This window comes from Octopus sinensis, linkage group LG21 (genome assembly GCF_006345805.1).
Source record: "Octopus sinensis linkage group LG21, ASM634580v1, whole genome shotgun sequence".
Classification (NCBI taxonomy): Eukaryota; Metazoa; Mollusca; class Cephalopoda; order Octopoda; family Octopodidae; genus Octopus; species Octopus sinensis.
Window position 1 is genome coordinate 5688698 of NC_043017.1, and position 5000 is coordinate 5693697.

Here is a 5000-nt window from a genome sequence, read left to right on the forward strand (position 1 = left end):
TTATGGTGTTGGACAGTAAATGAAGTAGGTGGCATAAGCTGAAAAATTGTCTGCCTCAAGGAATTGCTCGCTTGCTTTTCAACATATAACTTCTCGATAGTGGAGGATAAGATAAAAAATTTCCTTGATCAGTTAGCATCTTAATACGAACAGAACCACTTTCGTGCACTCCATCTACGACACAAACGTGTGCCTTCCATTTGAGAATCCTTAAACCAAAACACCAACGCGACGGAGACTGATCTGGAACACCTCTTGAGCTCTGTAAATACCATGTGTACTTAGATATGACCGTGGATCACTATCTCTACTTCAAATTCCACATCCAAATGACAAAAGAAAAAAGTGAATGCTTGCAATAAAATCGTAAACAGGCTTAGAAAAACAAGTCCCTAGAATCTGCTTCTAACTGTCCCAGCATCCTAGCATTCTATTTCACCACATCTACACCATCGCAGTATGTGAAAGATTTACTCATGCTAAGAAGCTAGATCAATCTTTGATACTTTAGATTGATTACAGGGTACCTTAGACCAATAAACACTAATAGTCTCCATATTTTGGGGGACATAGTCTCACCAGCCATTATTAAATCAATAACTAGCACAACGAAATAGTATCTCAGAGTCTCTGAAGTTGAGGAAAAGCTGTCTCAGATGTGTTACATTGTATAGGCTCTCTAGACTATTATTAAGTCGCTTCCAGCATTTTTACCCCTAACACAGAACCTGCCAATGCTAATTTTTCTACGGAGGATTTCAGTTAATGTTAAGATTTACTTTTTTTTTTTATGTCATGGAGTGAATTTACTTAATAGTCCAGTTAAGTATATACATATGTACATAAAGTATACACACACACGCACGCGCGCGTATATAAATATATATATATATAAAGAGTGATTTTAAATTCTCAAACGCAGGATAATGCTAATAATATAGCCTAGCCGGTCGCCAGCACTTTTTTCTGCAAAATAGGGGTGGCTTATCCTGTTCAGGCTATATTATTAGCATTATCTTGCGTTTGAGAATTTTAAATCACTTTCTAAGACATCTCAACGCTTCTCAACGTTTGTTTACATTCATCGTAATTTGAATTTTATATATATATATATATAATATATATATATATATATATATATATATATATATAATATATATATATATATGTATATATATATATATATTATATATATATATACATATATATATATATATATAAATGTATATATATATATATATACATATATATACAAATATATGTATATATACTATATATATATATATATATGTATATATCAAGACTTGCTAATGTAATTGAATAGCATGTGCTGATTAAATTATGGGTTACCACAGTGAATGAGTGAGTGAGTGAATGAGTGTGTGTGGTGTGTGTGTGTGTGGTGTGTGTGTGTGTGTGTGTGTGTGTGTGTTATCCTATTAGTAGAGTTCGGAGCTTGTTTTTTCTTTCTTTGAAGATGAATTTGTTTTGGTATCTTCAACATAATAACACAATTTCACACCTTTCGTGTTGTGTCATGTGGTATTTTACATAGCGGACAGATTCCAGAGTCGTTCATATATGATGTTGCACTGTTTATTATTTACCATTTTACTATTGCAGTTATGTTTTTTTTTTATTCCAGTTGTATTTAGACGGTGATGTTTCATTTCTTTTGGATAGGCTCCGGGAATGTGTGTGTGGAGAGGGGGCGTATGTTTGAGTTTGTGGCGTATGTGTGTGTGATTCCGATGTACTGCTTTTCAGTTTGTTCGACTTTCGATTATGTTGCTTTATGGACTATACTTGTTTCTCATTTACACTGAATTATCTCATGATCACTTGACATCCTATGGGGAATGTATTCATATGCAAAACAAAACTAAATGCAATACCCAATGAATACACTGGACCCGGAGGAATAGCAATCCCAGAGGCACAATCAGTGCGTGACCTAGGTATTTACATGAGTGATGACGCGACCTTTCGTGTACATGTTGCTAAATCGGCAATGAAATGTAGACGACTGGCCGGATGGATCCTCAGAACCTTTAGAACAAGAGAACAAGAAACCATGATGGTCCTCTGGAGGACACTTGTCCTAAGCCACTTTGACTACTGCTCTCAGTTATGGTCACCATCCAGTGTCAAGTTGATCACAGAGCTCGAGGCGATCCAACGTAGCTACACGAAGAAGATAGCCTCTATGCAGAATGTAAGCTACTGGGAAAGACTCAAGAGATTAAAACTATATTCCCTGGAGCGTAGGCGGGAAAGATATGCCATAATATACATCTGGAAGATCCTGGGGGGAAGTGTCCTGAACTTTGGCATCGAGAGTTACGCAAATGCCAGAACTGGGCGCCACTGCGTGGTGCCTAGGACTCCAAACTTGCCATCAAAATGTAGGACAAGATTCTGTGATAGCCTGGGCTTCCGAGGCCCACAGCTCTTCAATATCCTCCCGAAGAACCTGAGAGACCTGCATGGGGTGGATACAGATGTCTTTAAAATGAAGCTGGATCTCTTCCTGTCAGGTGTCCCAGATGAACCAACTTCACGACAGGAGGGGCAGATGAGGGCAGCTGCATCGAACTCTCTCATGCACCAAATAGCAGTTGCTAGAAAGCCTTCATGAAGTGAAACCAAGTAGCAACACCAAATGGCGGTGCCCCAGCATGGCCACAGCTCATAAGCTGAAACTAGAATCAATCAATCAATCAATCAATCATATGCATATTATGTGTTCTTTTGGTGATGCATTCATGTGAGTGATATATGGCTGGTGGTAGCTTGAAAACTGAAAAAAAAAAAAAAAAAAACTACAAAAATTTATAATATAAAGCACCGTATTTTCTGGTCTATAAAATGCATCGCTATTTAAGCTGCAGGGCCGAATATGGGGGTGAACATTTTGGTTTTATCTACACATAAAGCGTTTAAAAGCGTTAACCTAGAGAAGCTAAGGGTCCGCAGCTAGCTTTTTTGTTGTTGACGTGTATGTAGTTTCAAAATACCTTATTTGACAACTATGAGATGTATTGTTATTGTTTTGATTTTATCTTTCTATAATCAACAACAAACACATTTCGTTAATATTAAAGTCTTTATTGGATTAAATATAACATTACCAAAACATGAAGGTAAAACAAAACAAATATGCTTTGTTTTCTTCCAGGCACTAATGTACTGTAGCAGTAGTCTTTCACGTTCACCGATCGACCTTTCCTCTGAAAAAACCAGTGGAATCATTCGATCTCCATACACAAATTATTTTCCTCCAGAAACTTATTAAAAAATGCACACATTTAGCGCACCTTTCTCTAAGCCACACATTAAATTTCCAAGGTAAAAAATAGCGTTTTATACACCGGAAAATACGGTAATATAAATTCAAAAATGGTTTGCTAGATTTGATCTCGCAGCCTCTTTTTGGGAGAGGTTCCAAAGAAAGGTATCTGGTCCCAGGGTGTCATCAAGTGACTGCCAAAAAGCACATACTCGATATTGTGGTTGACTGTTAGAATTAAAGAACCTTGCTTGATTAAATTGTAACTGCACTATTTTCTGGAATAGAAGAGATGATAATCTTAGGTGTGAATCGAATGTATTTTTCAGTTATGTTAACATTAATCCTGTATCTTACTAAATACTACCTTGTTTAAATAACAGAATTGTGTGTATGTCCAGGCCTGTATCATCTTATCGTTCAGTGACCTCTATCAGTGCTTCTTCACCAACAATAACTAGTTCTGATGAAGAAAAAATCTACTTTATGGATAACTAAAAGATATTATTCAGACAGTTCCAGTTGGGGATAAAGTAATAATTCTTGAGAATGTCTACGCATTTGATGAAAATTTTGGAATATGGAATTGTTAAGAACACCATAAAGTGGTACACTCAAAGTCAAACTCTACTGCTTTACTTTTGCTACAAATGTGCACAGATTTGAAATACACAAAGACCTTACGTAAGAGATCTACGTAAGAATTCTGTGAATATGTAAGTCTGTGAAATTTACTGGCTCAATAAAACTATTCAGTGAAAGATTTAAAAGGTAATCAAAATAATGAAAAATACATGGTGGGTTGAGCTATAGTTTTCAGAAAACATGAATAAAAAGATATAAAGAAGCTCATAAATCGGGTTCATTGTCCTGACTCAATTCCTTGGACTCTCATCAGAGCTAAGGATGACAAAACACTTATTAAAGATTCAAGACCCTAAGATGGTGGCAAGAATACTTTAGTAATCTGCTTAATTACTCATCAAACATTGATTATTTTTTTATAGAATTAATTCAGCGAATTCCAGTAAAGCACTTTCTGATGATCAGCTTACTTTCAATGAAGATATTCTGTGTGCAAATTTAAAAATGGAAAAACTCCTGGCATTAATGTGATGGTATTGCTGTAGGAGTTCTGAAATCTGTCGGAAATGTTATGCTGGATATTTTGCATAAACTTATATCTAATCTATGGGAAAATGATACACAGTTCCTCAAAATTAGAGAGCTCCGTTGTTGAAAACGTTCTACAAAAGAAAAGGTGATAAAGATATATACGGTAATTCTTTATACATTTCTCTCCTCAAAGTTGTAAGGAAAATATTGAGCATCATTATTTTTGACAGGCTCATTAAATACATCAGGATATCTCTTTCTCCCGAGTATAAATCAAATTTTCGCACTGGACGAGAAATCAATGACGTGATATTTTCAGAAGAGACTTGATCTCTATCATTGCTTCATTGACCTCACCAAGGCCGTTGATTCAATGAAGCGTAAAGCATTATGAGCAATTTCTAGCAAAGTTGGTTGTCCTGATAAATTTACAAATATCATTAAGACCTTTCATAAAGATACGATAGCGCGTGTTGCAATTGATGGAGAATACTCAAGGCTATTTTCAATCAGTGACGGTGCAAGACAATGTCATATAACAACCTTTTCTCTTTTTGCCTCATACTTCACCATATTTTTTTTCATTTGCTTTCAG